This window comes from Pelodiscus sinensis, chromosome 17 (assembly GCF_052426305.1).
Source record: "Pelodiscus sinensis isolate ZL-2025 chromosome 17, ASM5242630v1, whole genome shotgun sequence".
NCBI lineage: Eukaryota > Metazoa > Chordata > Testudines > Trionychidae > Pelodiscus > Pelodiscus sinensis.
The window spans coordinates 32,785,264-32,798,908 of record NC_143068.1 but is presented as its reverse complement, the minus strand read 5'-3'; the positions used below and the strand labels follow the sequence as shown (position 1 = coordinate 32,798,908).

Here is a 13,645-nt window from a genome sequence, read left to right as displayed (position 1 = left end):
AGGCCTAAGAGGTAGTTGCTAATTACCACCTTCTCTAACAGCTGTGTTCTGCCCTGGTTTCCTTCAGCTAATTAAGAGTTCCATTGGGCCTCTGTCCTAATGAGCACAATTTACTGCACTAGGTGCTGATACCTAGACTAACCCAAAAAACACCCCACCCCTGGGAAAATGCCTCTTGAGGGCCAGGTGCATGGGAATGGATCTCACAAACAAGTCTATCGGGCTTCTTGCTTTAAAACAAAACGTTCTCCTCTTTTGCCCCCTCCCGTTCAAGACTAAATTGCTCGGGTCTTGAGACCTTTGCAGGACCGAGCACAATCTGCTGGTCTCTTGTGCCCTTGCAGCTCTCCCACCTGCAACAGACATGGGGACACTGAGACTTGGTCTTCACTGCGGGGGGCCAGCCATCCATGTTATGCAACTTGAGCTGTGTGACTAATGTAACTGAGGTCAGCATACTGAGTGTCTTTGTGGTGGTAAATAGCTTGATGCTCTCCCATCAGCTCTGCCTGCACTTTTCATTCCACTGAAGTACCAGAGTTGATAGAGTGCTTGGTGGTCAATTTATTATGTCTCTACTAGACATGATAAATCTACGCCTGCTGGCTCGATCGTGACCCACAGATCCGGCTGGTAGTGTAGATGAGCCCTCAACAGCAACTGGCATCCTAGTAGCTGAAATCTCTAGACCCTTCCAGTCTCTTAACAGATCTGGCTTGGTTGTTGGCAACTCCAAACAAAGATAGAGAGGGAGAAAGAAGTAGAGGCAAGGACTGGATCCCCACTGTGCCTTTAGGAAAAGTAGTTTAATGGCTCGCTCTCTGGAGATAGGAGGCTTTGGTAGGTCTACATCAGTGACGTTCCAGAGGCAGAGGTAGGTAGACAGAAGAATTCTTTGAAGCTGGGTCCCCAGGGCTGGCCTTACCATGAGGCGAACTGAGGTGGCTGCCTCAGGTGCCAGACTGCGGGGTGCCACCAGGACCCAGAGTATAGAAAATTGTCTGCTGCTGGTATCTGTATTCTCTCTGCTCTAGGTGCACAGAGATGGAGTGCTGTGCTGGAGGAAGAAGGCAGAATTGAGACCTTTCAAAGTTTTGGCCCAAGTGAGGGGGCATGGGAGCGTCATTTGAGCTCCCCGCCTCCGGTGCCAAAATGTGGGCCAGCCCTGTAGGTCCCCCCAGCACCATCTTCTGCGCTCTTCCCCCACCCCTGGGCGGGAGGGGAAGCCAGTAGTCAAAGGACTAGTTGTCCATCCCATAAGCTTTCGTTTATCAGTCAACCAGTCGCTTACATCCCTATTAAGAAACCTTACTAAAATCAAGCTATATTGTAGATACTGTTCCCTCTCCCCTAGCCCAGTGACTGTCATGGAAGGGAATTAGGTTGCTTTATTTATGCACACCCTTAAGCAGCAAGATGTAGAGCCTAGCAAACTACGGTAGCGATTAACTTCTTCCGGGCCCTCTCGTCCCTTTCAGGGGAGATAATGTGATTAATGTGAGACTCTGCAGGTTAATCTCTGCCTCCAATACATTAGTAAGAACACTCTGCTACCAAAAATAACTGACTGCAGGACTACCCCCATGCTAAGGGCATCAATCTCCTGCCGTCTTCAGTGTGACCTCTGTCATGGGTGCTCTCCTCTTGGGCACTGTGGATGAGAAGTCCCGCCTGCATGCACCAGGTCCTGGTGTTGTAATTGACATGCTATTGATGCCCCCACAAACATGCTAGCTACTTAAGATTATAAGTGTCATCAGTGGAGAATTAAAACGCTTTCAACCTGCCCCCTCTAGACAGTGTGCCTCAGTTCAGCTCTCCTTTTGTCAAAAGCTATTGCAGGAAACTCTGAATTTAGGGAAACCTGTGAATGCTTCCAACCAGGGATTTCTTCAAGAGATGCTCTTGCTTCAGTGAAACACAGAACAGAAGAGCCAAACTATCCCATGTATGAGGCTGCAGCGTAAGCGACACATTCTAGAAATTTTCTTGTAATTTCTTTTAAGAAACATGCTCCTGATATTCCAGATGCCTTTTGCCATGGCAGAATTATTTGTATTTGTAGTAAAAGAGTTTTGTCTAGTCCGTCCACTGGCAACTGTTTTGACTAGCATTTCTCATCTAAACTCTCCTAAAAGCACAGTTAATACATTCCCATTTCACTGCTTCAAGCCAAGGTGGATAAAAATTGATTAAACTGATTTTATTTAAATAAATGCACTTTTTAAAAATGAACCTATGGAAAATTTGACAGCCTCCATTAAGACCTAAATATGCTCTGATCTATTAAAATAAAAATTCAGGTTGTATGTGTTTGCTGCCAAAGTTTTAAAGAAATCAGCACTCTGAACCACTGGAACGTCACTGGTTAAACAACTTAAGCCACAGTTTGTACTAAAATCATAGAACACTAGAACTAGAAGGGACCTCAAGAGGTAGAGTCCAGTCCTCTGCCCTCACGGCAGGACCAAACACCATAGATCATCCCTGACAGGTGTCTGTCTAAAACCTGCTCTTAAATATCTCCAGTGCTGGAGATTCCACAACCTCCCTAAGCAATTTATTCCAGTGTTTAACCACCCTGACAGTGAGGAAGTTTTCCCTGCTGTCCAACCTAAACCTCCCTTGCTGCAATTTAAGCCCATTGCTTCTTGACCTGTCCTCTGAGGATAAACTAGCTTTTGTCAGTACAGGCAGTCCCCGGGTTACGTACAAGATAGGGACTGTAGGTTTGTTCTTAAGTTGAATTTGTATGTAAGTCGGAACTGGTACATATTGTAGGGGAAACTCTTGCCAAACATTTCTCCAGAGCTCAGTTTTATTCTCCCACACCTCACTTCCCTCAGTCCTTTATTCTCAAGCTGAGGTGTCTGCTGAGAAAAGCCGCTCCACGTCTCCCTGGTCTGCTGGGGGAAAGCAGCTGGTGCAGGGTTGCCTCACCCCGTTTGTAAGTAGGGATCCGATGTAAGTTGGATCCATGTAACCCGGGGACTGCCTGTAGTAACCTCTTCCACAGCTACAGACAATATTTTCTTCATTTCATTTTTATTCAGCTAACTTAGTTCAGTGACTAGTTTAATCAAAGTTAAGAAACCAATTGGGAATTGAAAAAGCAAGAAGGCTTTTTTTCTTCCAAACAATGATTAAAAATTAGGTGTGAGAGGATGAGATTTACCTGTTCTAAAATCCTGAAAGACCTAACCATAAACAATTACTTCACTTCACCAAGTACATACAATACTTCCTTTGTTCAGTAAATCAGTTGATTTTAAATGCAAAATAGTTGTTTGGATAAACTTCCCCTCCCTGTTGTGTGCATTTGATTAGATGTTTTTAAAAATGAAACTTTCTGCATATTTGTTAAATTCCAGTTTTCCATCCAAATAGAGATCGATACTAATCACACGTTTAAAAAACCTAGTAAATAAATCGTTCAAAATGTTGATATAGTAAAAATTAAGAATCTGTGTAAATGTAGGTAAAACAGGCCTTCCCACAGGAGCAATTCCGCTTTGCCCCAGTGATTTTATTTTATTTTTTAAAGGGCCCGGGGCTCCCACCGCCACTACTCTCGCAGTGGTAACACTCAGAGGGCTGGCAGGGAGGCCCACGTTGTGGGTAGCACCAGAGGCCTGTTGCTGAGGCCTTGCTCTTTCCGCCCTCCCCAACACACACACACACATATTGCCCAGCTCCCTGACGTTAAACTCTGTAGTATAGAAACAATGCGCTGTCCTGGTAAGCAAAAAGAAATTCCCCCACCAGTAGCGTGAAGGATAGCTTTAGTTGCAAGTCAATATTTAGGAGGATAACTAAAAAATAGAAACATCAAACAAGATGAAAATTGATTTAAATCAAAGGCTGAATTAAATCACGATTAAAATTGAGTAAAATTAAATGGGTTGGATTTTAAATCCATGCATTCCGCTTTAGGCAGCGGGAGAGGAGGTTTCTTCTTTTAAGAAGTTTATTCTTTAACAAGATTTCTTACTGCATAAAGGGATTTGAATCATTTACTGGGGAGTAGCCATCTCTCCTCAACAGGTTAATTCTGTCACTGTTAAATCAGCCACGCTGTTTTCTTTGGGACTGATTTCACGACTCCGAGGCGGGGGGACAACTAAGTAGCGTTAGCATACCAAGGTTCTAGGACGGGGTTCTCACATCACAGCCCCCTTGTGACGACAAAAGTTAACATGGGACTGACAGGCAGAGGGGCTAAAGTCTTGGGGGAGGCTCTAACCTGCCCAGGTCTGAAGCTGAAGCCTCTTCGCTTTGGGCCCAGCACGTCTTAATGCCAGCCCAGAATGCCTCCATTAAAACAGGGTTGCAACCTCTTTGGGGTCCTGACCCCACTTTGAGAGCTGCTGTCCTAGGAGCGTGACACTGCTAGAACTCCCACTTACTTCACTGGAGTTCAGAGCCTGTCTTGGAGAAATGTAGCTTGATGGGATTGGCCAAACGACGCAAGGCCCCACACTAAACATCAGCACGTTTCTCGGCTCGTCCATGGAACTCCTGAACACTGCACTGGATCAATGCCAAGACTTCAGAGTGGTGCAGAATGAAAGGTGGCAAGGAGCCTGTATGGGCCGTGAACTAGAGTTGCCGGTTCTGGTGGGCCGTGTTCCGGGAGGTTTCATCACATGATGACCTCTTTAATTAAAGATTAATTCCTGGAGCCCTCAGGGTGATACTAGAGAGTTGGCCACCCTACCTACTCCCTCAGTAAAGCCTCTAGTATTACTGGCAGAGCAAAATGAGACCTTCCACTCAACATGATGGCATTTCTCTGCCAAGATGTAACCGTGTCAGGGAGGGCACTTGGCATCTGGTTAGTGCAGACATCAGGGAGGACTGGACAGGTAGAAAGAGACCTGAGGTGTGCAATGAATTTGGCCTCCAGAAACAACAAGCGCATGTGACCTCCAGTGATTAGTTTCAAGTCATTATGGAACAAAGGCATATGGACTCTCAGGGTGCCACCCTTTGAAACTTGACTTCTCATTCTGTTCTGCAGGTCCCATGAGGGTGCTAACTAGCAGACCATAGCAACTAGCACAGAGAGGTGGAATCTGAGTTCCTAGAGTGAACGTGCACAGCCAGAAAGAAGCAACAGCCTCTGCACCTCTTGAGTTTCTTGCTGCGTGCACAGCAAAGAGGATGGTTCTAATTGCCTTGTGCACAACATGATGAGAAACCTAAGATGCATTCTTACAATGGAGGCTGAGTGTGTGACCTCCACACTGTTCCTCCTTTAGTTTGACATGTGTATGCTCTAGGGATGTGAGGGCACATCTACACTGCAAGGCAAAAGTCAAAGTAAGCAATGCAACTTCAGCCACGTCAATTGTGTAGCTTAAGTTGAAATACTGTAGCTTAATTTGGCTTTTGGCGCAGTCTACACAGCCAGAAATTGGAGGAAGAGCACTCTTCCTCCAACTTGCCTTACTCCTCGTGAAATGAGGGTTACAGAAGATGGCATTAGTCCTCCAGCTCAACATTATTTCAAAATAATGGCTTGCTGTGTAAACACACTCTTTGGAATAACATTGGTCATTCCAAAATACTGTTGTGTAGACATACCCTAAGGCTTTGTCTACATTGGTGTGATCTACATTGGCATGAGCTTACCAGTTATCCAAACAGTTACACATCGCCTCCTGGGCTGGCTTCTGGGGAGCTGGACGGCAGGTGAGAGCCGCTATGTGCCAGGAGCCAGCTTAAAATCTCCCAGGGAGCCGACTGCCACCCCATGCTGCTGTCTCAACCACATTTAAATTATGTAATTGATACTAAGTGACTGATCTCCGTGATCTAACACAGTTTGGGCATTTATAAATAGCATATTGCAAAGATGAATACATAGATTATCTGGGAATATGTTGCGGAGAAGGAAAACGACATTCTGCAGTCCAGACCTGCTGTAGCCAGTCCTGGATTAGTGCTAGGCTGAGGGAGGTGTGACCGTTTTAAAGACCATTATTTCCTACTGATCAGGACTGGAAACAAAGAACGTATGTACTTACATTTCTCTGCAGTGGTATCTGCTGTCAGATCCACCCATGGGCAGTTACCAAGTATCTGAACTCAAAATCCAGCCACTCTGTGACCATTTTACTTTTTCCTTCCCAGATGAATTCCAGTCTCATTTGTTTTAACACAACTGGTTTATGCTCCTAGCAGCCATTGCGTTCTACGAGATGAAAGCAAATCGGAATAGCTGATTCCAATCTGTGTGAAGCATTAATCTCCAATTCTTATCCATTGGCACCTGGCAGGCAAAAGCGGTGCAAGCGAAATGGGCAGAATGACGTGGTTTGATCTCTCGCGCCTGCTGGGTAGCCATCTTGGCCAGCTCGTGGCAAGGTTTTCGGTTCCCTACGTTTTCCAAATACGGTCTCTGGCCCAGTGACTGCAGTGACACAAGGGGAATGTCTGATCTCCTGTTTTTATATTTTCCAGGTTTATTTACCAGGGACCTGCAATCTCCATTTCTTACATGCACAGAGGGAAGCAGATGGTGTTGAAGATCACCTGACAACAGACTCTCTGGCAAGGAGAAGTTTTCTGTTTGGTTTGGTTACAGGAGATTTCAGGAGAGCAGAATCTTTTCAGCCCGTTTGGTTACAAGACTGTTGAATAAGGTCAAGAAGACCATGCTTCTCTCCCCACCCCTTTCCCCCCTTCCTTTCAGCCTTGTTATTCAGTGCTACAGAATGCTACAGGTTCTTTCTGGGAAAGGCCCGCGTCTTTTTACTAACACAGCTGGGAATTAGAATCCCTACAAAGCATTCCCTTGATTGCTGACAGATACCAAGGCTCAAAGTCAGGGTGGGTCCGAGGTTGATTTTTGAAGTGAATATTCTTTCTCTAGGGCAGAGAGGGTCACTGGGCTTGCACTGTAGTTGGGAGACTGTAGAAAAAGTAAGGTTTTAGAAGCCCCATGTTGCAAACAGATGGTTATGTGGCTTAGAACCCGAGGGCTCCTTCACAGGGGGTGTTGCCTAGACAGAAAAGCAAGTGACACTAGATGAGGGTAGCAAGATGAGCTGGAAAGGAAATCGATTAGGCAAGATTGGTGCGGTAGTGGAAAGATCCTTGTCATCCTCTACCGGAATAAAACAAAAATCAGCATCTGTGGAAGTTGGCAACTAGGAGCCTAGCTCTGTAAGGGCCCGTGGAGTGGATGGGAGAGGTTTTCAGATACCCAACTGATCGATAAGGTGAATGTATATGACAGAAACAGAAAGTAACTGAAAAAAGATCTGAAGTCACTGAAGGCCTTGGCAGTACTGAAAGCATCACTCGCTGTAGGGTTTTAAGTCTCCTGTAGGAGACTGTTTTCCTTTTGCTGGATCAGTGTGGCTATGTCTATGCTGCCGTTTTGCCAGCAGTGAGTATGCAAATGAGGTGTGGATTAGCATATTCCTGTGCCTCATTTGCATAATCTATGCACACTGGTTTTGGCCGGGAGAGGGGGGGTAGTGTGGATGGGGGGGGGGGGGGTTGGGCGCTTAAAAAGTCCACACTGCTTTTTTTTCCTCCTACAAAAACCCTTTGTGCAAAAATGGTGCACATAAATTATGCAAATGAGGTGCGGTGATGTTCTAATCTGCAACTCATTTGCATACTCACTGCCAGCAAAACCGGCAGTGTAGATGAAGCCTGTGTGTCTACAAAGGGCCAAGAGAGTGCTGTGCCAACTGAGTCATTTCCAGTTACCCATCATCTGACTGTAGGGCAGGGAGGTGGGAATCGCAAGTGACCAGTTAATTAGTTTCCTGGCCTGCATTTGGAGCAGCACTGACATTCTGGGACTGACTGCGGCCTAGTCTACACTACCCCCCGCTTCCCTCATTGATCTACGCGGATAGTGTAGCTGAAGTTGATGTGCTTGGACTGACTTACCCACATGTCTTCCATGCAGTGAGGTCGACGGCTGATGCTCTCCCATCGACTCCGGTACTCCACCAGGGCGAGAAGAGTAGACGGAGCCGATGGGAGAGCGCTCAGAGGTCGATTCATCGCATCTAAGGAGACACGATCAATCAACTCTCGATGGGCCGAGCGCTGCAGTGTCCATCCACTGTGCAGTGGTGACGAGCCCTGTTGGGGGTGGTTCCGGTAGCTCTGTAGCCCTTGCTCAGTGTAAATACCGTGTCAAGCGCAGCATCCTTTGTACCCTGCGATTTTCTACATGCGCTAGAAACACCTTCCCCAACTCTAACCGCCCCGTGCGGGAATACTGCACTAGTTGTGCTTTCAGACTAGCTCTCACCTCCTGACCTAGGTATTCCACTGTCGCTCTGGTAGAACGGGACTGGGCTCCCAGTTAGAGAAGGGCCTAATCGTACAGGATCTTTACACGACTAACGTGCCTGCTGTCTGGGCGGACGCTTCAGCCTTGTTTCTATTCGTTGACACTTTTCTCAGCCTATCCGTGTGCTGAGCCATCCCGGAAAAGCGAACGAGAAGGCAATAACTCCATTAGGGCTGGATTAAGGATGGTGTCTAGTTTTTCAGTTGGTGGTTGTTTGTTTTTAAACCTCTTAAGCCTTGACACCTCTGCCGAGGTTGAACGCAGTGCCCAGAGACAATGCGGGTGGCTCCGAAGGCTGTGCTGTGCATTAGGGGACGGGCAGGGCAGGAGCATCTAGTTCTAGTGGTGTGCTCCCTCCTGGAGCGAATACCCAGGGAGAGAACCTCACTCTTCTTTCCTGTACCTCCACCTTGATGCTTGAGAGGACTGTCTGGCTTTGGGACACCTCAGATCAGTGGTTAGTCTGTGTTGGGTCCCCAGGTTAGCAGGGGACGGTCGTGGCAACATCTAAGACCCTCCCACCCCCCGAAGTAATGAAGCGGTGGATTTTCTCTCTGACAACCCCTCCTCATCAGGCGCATGGTGCGTTGAAACGTAGCACAGGCGCGTGTGCTGTTCTGCCCAGGCTGTGCGTCAGAAGCCCCCCAATACTCCTTCATCAGGCAGCCAGCAGCTTCCTGCAGGCAGAGGCTCTTCCCCCGAGTTCAGGACTCAAGCTGGTGTTCAAACACTCTGGGGCACTCCAGCCATGCTCCCGACGCCTGGGTGGGGCAGCGGCAGCCTTTGCAGCTGTCGGCTGCTATAGCCACGTGCTGGTGGAGTGCAGCGCGCCCGCGCCCGCTCCCGCTGTGCACGTTCGCACATGCCTCCCCTGCCAGGAGGAAGCCCAAGAGGGATGTTACAGCTCAGAAGGCAACTTCCAGGCAGATTCCTAGGAGAGCTGCTTTGACTTAGCTAGCACTTCTCAGAACTTTCCATGTAACCTGCTCCCCGCCTCCAGCGATGCTCAGCCACCCGGGGCTGCCAGGCCTGGCATCCCTCAGAGGCTGTGGGCTCTCCCTAGCACTGCCCTATCTGACTACTGCTCTGCTCAAACGCCCTGCTGGCAGAGCATGCGGCAAGCCCCCTGGATAGCACAGAGTCCCCCTTGCAGCCCGGCCCCGTCAGTCCGCCTGCAGACCTCACGCTTACGCCTCCGCGTTGGCATTGCCGATACGTTTTGAAACCCGCTCGCTGTTAGCTCGGCCCACCGTAGTGCCTTATAGGCTTTAGAAGCCACTTCCTAGGAAGAGTTCTAGGGCTGCGAGCCTTTGGCCACTTTCCCGCTCTCATTTCAAGGATGCTTCCCTCCTTTGGCTCCCTGCCTTTGCTGCAGCTGGCTCGGGGCTCACTAGAATAGCGAGGAGGTGTGTCCCGTTTTCAGGTAGACTGGTGTCTCGCCACATCTCACCTCTGGGCCCTGCTCCATCTCCTCCAGGGGCACCAGCAGCTACAAAGGGAAGAGCTCTAACAAAGTCCATCAGGCTCTCTGGGGAGGGGCATCTCCTCCCTCTTGCTTGACATCTGTCTGCCCAGCCCCCACCTGCTCCCCCCCCCACACACACACCTTACGGCTGCTGACTGACACGCCTGGCCCATCACGTGTGTTTTTGGCATTCGGCGTGACCGCTGGGGAAATCCCAGCTTCCGGGAAAGGCGGAGCTAAGCCGGAGGCTCCGGACTGCCCGGTCTCTGCAGCTCACGTTCAGGCAAGAGCGTCTCCTGATTTCTGACTAGCCACGCTAGATGTCGAACTTTAGAACTGACCCTGGAGGAACAACGCTCGGCAGGGTCGGGAGACGGGGGGGCTCCCACCACGGAGAGGCCGCTGGTTCGTGTGGCTCGCTCTCGTGAGCCAGGTTCTTGGGGGAGCAGATGGCATGGTCCTGTCATGTCCTGGGATTGTATTAAACATGTTTACTTCTAACTAGCCTGTTTACCGTGGGGGTGGGGGGAAGTAGCCGCAGTTCTGGAGGACTTTGGAATGAGCGAGCCACCAGCCTGCGTTGGAGAGCCCCCCTCCAGCTGCCCTCCAACACTGGGCCGGCTGTAACGCCACACGTGTTTTCCATGTGGAGCGGGTGCTGAAATGGGCTCAGTAGGCCGATTAGAGAAGCGGTCAGACGCGCTTCCCCCTTGTTCTCCTGCTGCTGTTTAACGTTCGGAGGGCTAGTAACAGCTAGACAGTGGTCCCCCTTCAGTCTTCCTTTACTGCTCAGGATCCAGCTCCTTACCATATCAGGAGGCTCCCTGAGCCTTGGCGGAGCAATAAGAGACTGTAACAAAAGTTACCATCGTTGTGGAATTCCTCCTTTGTGTGTATTGTAAATCTCCGTCTGCAGTATCTCCTCTGGGTTTAAGCCTGCCCAGGACCTGCAAAGGGAACTGCCAGCTGCAGTGGGGGGCCCAACTCCAAGCTGAAGTTTGATGTACAGAGGCTGTGAGAGCGGGGGACCACGTTGCTGCTTTGTGCGGTTCCCCCCTAACCGCACGACCGCCGCCCGTCAGGCAAAACCCTTCCCGGGGCACGTGGTGGTCCTGCTGCTTTAACGCTTTGCCAGTCTCCCGCTCCCTGCCAAATTGGGCTGGCGCCCTACAGGGACCTTGCTCTAGAAGCTAGTTGAGCACTTACCCGTTCTTCAGCCGCCAGCCCTACACCCTCCGCTCTCGGTGGCTCCAGACCGTGCTGTTCCAGCTGGGCACTGCACGCTGCGTGGCGGTCCACCCGCTTCCAGCAATTCAGATTTGAGGCAGCCCCCTGGAACTGGGCCTCGTGTTTCTCCCGATGCCAGGCAACCGTGGGCTGTGCGGCCGAGCAAAGCAAGTCATTTGGCCTTCGTATCGATCCGTTCCCTGGCGCGGCAAGCCAGGCCTGGCCATGGCTCCTGGAGATCACTGCAGAGGCTGCGCTGTTCCTACGCTATGGTGTTGGCCATTGCTGAGGTAAACTGGTGCCTGCTTCCTCGGGCTGCCCAAGTCCACGGTGACCACTGGACTGCAGTGTGCAATGGCGGTCTGCCGCCTTCCTGAAACGCAGTCCCGCCAGCCGGCCCGCAAAGCGTTTTCGCCCGGTTTAGAGTCCGAGCGGGGCGGGAATGCTGGCTGAAAAGTGCGGGAGGACATGGCCTCTTCTAACCTCTTCCTGCAATTTGTCATCTCGCTCGGGCTCCCGGGGGGTTTGTGGTTGGTCACTGAACTCTACTGGTGTGCAGAGTGGGAAGGCTTAAACCCAGACTCCAAACTAAAGTTAGTTCATGATACTAGTTAATAAATCTGTATTTTTCTTTTTTTGCACAGAAGCTGGTAATCTAGGACCTATGTGTGAACTTTATATGACTATTTTTTGTACTTGGTTTACTTGGGTTGGTATGAGACGTTGTATTTAAGTACCTTGAACACTGTGGATACCCTGATGTGTATGAATGGCAGAGGCTTTGTAAATTAAGAGACGTTTGTGTGAATAAAGCTCTTGGATGGGGTTGAAAGCCATACTCAATTTGCAAGGGGAGTTTGGTTTCTTTGTATTCAGCCTTCTGGCTACGAACCACCGGTAAGGGAGGGCAGGCTAAGAGACGCCCTAAAGGTAGGTAGGTTCATGAGTGGCCTAGCACATAGGGTATTTGACTAGAGACCCCAAGGTTGTGCAGTTGAGCCCCTCCCTGGGTTGCTGACACCATCTGCCCCAGAGATGCAGCTGGCTCCCCTATTAGAAAAGCCCTTAGAGCAGCGGCACACACCCAGGCTCTCAAAGAGCGGCTGGGGCTGGGTCAGGCTTGTTCCTTAACTTGCTCTTCCAGCATCGAGCTCCAAACGAGAAATAGCTAACAAGCGCTGAAGCCGTTGCGCTTTCCAGCCTTCACACAGATCTTGCCACAGTCTTGGCAGCGCCTACGATACAGGGCGAATGGGAAAGCAAGCTGAGAAACCGCTTTCCATGGGTGCCACCCACAAATTGAGGCCACCCTAGCTGAAATGAGGTGCACAACCCAGGTTCCTGTGGGCGGCAACCAGAGATCTGGCTGAACCTGGCTGGGGGCATTTTATTTCTGTTCCCTTTCTTCCAAGAGAGGGGCTCTTGCTCCAGGCCTTGAGAAGGAGGCAACAAGAGAGTCTTCAATTCTGTTGCCCCATTGGACGTGTTGGCAGGTTGGGGCCAAGCGGCAGAGGGCAGAAAGGGAGCAAATGGGGCGGCCGCTAACGGTGCCAAGAGAAACTCACAGACGGCTACGACTGAAGGTTGCTCGTTTAAAATGTCCCCTGCAGCAGGCATTGGCTGGTTAGCCAGGGCGTCTCCCCTGAGAGACGTCAGGGCTTGGCTGACCTTTCTTTGAGAGAGACCCTCCCCAGGCTGGGCCACAAGGGAACATCACTTCTGCTGAGCGTCTGCCGAGGCCCGTTTTATACGTCAGGGCCACCCCTCCCGGTAGACGGGAAGAGCTGGACTCGCGCCTGCTGGCGGCCATGTTGAAATAGGCTCTAGCGAGGGCCCGTCTCTGACAGCTGGCCGCACAGGGAGCGCGCGGATGCAGGAGAGGGCGTACGCCTCTCGGGTAGAGTGGGAAGCTAGTCGGCAGATCAGCCCTTCCCTCAGGTCAGCAGCAGGGTGGCTCTACGGCAATGGAGAGGGCACCAGTCTGAGGAGCTCTCAAAGGCCACACTAACCACAGATGCTGAAGAAAATGACCTTTACAGCAGGGGTGGGGAACCTACAAAATCAACTAGCCTGGGCCCCTTTAGGCTCTGCTGTGTGAGGGGAAGGGGGGGGGTCTTTCTCCTCCTCAGTCCAGGACCACGTCAGCGAGGAGGGTTGTTTTGCTTTGCTTCTCCCGTGTGTGTGGCCCCCGAGTGATTTTTCTGTGGGTCAACGGCTTCCCCTCCCCCACAGCTGTACCGCGTAGGATCCGTCCGGCACGGTGGAGGGGCAAGTGGCCTGCCCCGGTGGTGGAGTGACTTGCTCTGATCATGGTAGCACTATCACTTGTAGCCACACGCAGAGGAGTCCTAGCAGGGCGGGATGCGACTGGTTAGCCGGCTAATGGGGAAGCCAGGCGGGGGGGCTGGAGCGGTTCCCCACCCGCTGCAGGAAGGAAGCTGCCCCAGCCCCAAGGGGCCCAGTGCGGGAAGGGGCAGCTTCGACCAGCCGGCCGGGGCAGACTTTGTCCACAGCAGGGGGCTGTGCCAGCCTGACTGCAGTGGCTGGGGGGGTCACTTTGGCCCAGGGGGGCTGGAGCAGCCCTCCCGCCTGTCCCCCCTGTAATCGGTGAACCGGTGAGACACGGTTAA

The 13,645-nt window shown here is 50.9% G+C and overlaps 1 protein-coding gene across 1 annotated transcript in view; it reads left to right on the top strand.

Annotated features, from left to right (window-relative positions):
• Positions 1–11,858, top strand: part of STK35 (serine/threonine kinase 35) — a 30,748-nt gene extending 18,890 nt beyond the window's left edge. The window contains exon 3 of the mRNA XM_075900929.2: positions 6,466–11,858. The gene's annotated coding sequence lies outside the window, so the exon portion shown is untranslated. The remainder of the gene's footprint in view (positions 1–6,465) is intronic.
• Positions 11,859–13,645: the final 1,787 nt, after the last annotated feature.